We start from the raw sequence: 1,161 nt of genomic DNA, 5'->3' as shown, positions 1-1,161 counted from the left end.
TTTTTTTTTTTTTTTTGGAGAGATTTTCTCTATAGGGCATGTGCGCTGGCCAGACAGAGAGAGACATTAGAGACAGAAAGCGAGAAATCACCCCCCAGACGGGATGGTCATGCTACAATCCCTTCTCCTCCATTCTCCTCTTGGGATCTTGGGCACGCATGCACATGCGCCTGGGGTGAGTTCTAAGCCACTAGGCCCAGGACGCGAACCACGGTTGACTACGTGGGAGTCCAGTGACATAGCCATTACGCTAACAGCTGGTTCCCTTGGATTTTTTTTTAAAGAATTATTTAATTTAACTTTATTTATCCATTTATTTATTTATTTTAATTTGACTAGAGAGAGATGGAATGAGAGAGAGAGAGAGAGAGAGAGAGAGAGAGAGAGAAAGTGAGAAAGGAAGCCACCAGGTCCAGGACTCAAACTGTGGTCAGCCTTGTGGGAGTCCAGTGCCCTTAACCACCATGCCACCTGCCTGCCCCAGATGTTATTTATTAACATTTTGTTTGTGTAATTTTCGACTGGCTAATCTATTAGCATGGTTCAGAAATAAAGTATAAAAATTAAACAGTATAAATTCTTAACCTCACTTTTGTCTTTCTTTTGTTCAGCTACCAAGTACCCCATTTACCAGTAGGGTTACCACTGTTTTTGTCCTTATTGTCTTTCAGACAATATTTGTATGTGCATGCATGTGTTTGCGTATGTGAATGTGTTAATGTATGCACATATATTCACTCACAGCAAAGAGATTTGGTTTTCCGTTATCGTTTCTGGTACTAATATTACATTTTATTAATGTACATGTGTGCATCATTCTTAATCCATTTGTGGTCTATATAGCCTGGAGATATTTTTAAACATTACATCATCATATTATTGGATCCAGTCCTTTTACTTTTATAGCAGAGTTGCATTAATGTGGTTTGATTGTTTTATAGAAAGATTCATTTTCTGGAAATTGCCTAGTTAAATATTTCACTGCTGGTAATTTGATTTTCTAGTTGTGGCGAAAGATTCTGTGATTTATTCTTTTACCAGCCAAATGAATCTGGGATTGGAATGTAAGAACCTGATAGGAAATAACACTGATGGTTTTTTTTTTTGGAGAGATTTTCCCTGTAGGGCGCGTGTGCTCGCCAGACAGACAGAGGCGGACCT

At 38.9% G+C, this 1,161-nt stretch overlaps 1 protein-coding gene across 1 annotated transcript in view; it reads left to right on the top strand.

Moving 5' to 3' along the window:
* The window catches only part of LOC102489684 (DNA repair protein complementing XP-G cells), an 84,614-nt gene that overhangs the window by 16,993 nt on the left and 66,460 nt on the right, over positions 1–1,161 (top strand).

This window comes from Tupaia chinensis, unplaced genomic scaffold (genome assembly GCF_000334495.1).
Source record: "Tupaia chinensis unplaced genomic scaffold, TupChi_1.0 Scaffold000057_1, whole genome shotgun sequence".
In the NCBI taxonomy this organism is placed as follows: Eukaryota; Metazoa; Chordata; class Mammalia; order Scandentia; family Tupaiidae; genus Tupaia; species Tupaia belangeri.
The sequence above is the reverse complement of the archived record's forward strand: the minus strand, read 5'-3'. Positions and strand labels throughout refer to the sequence as shown.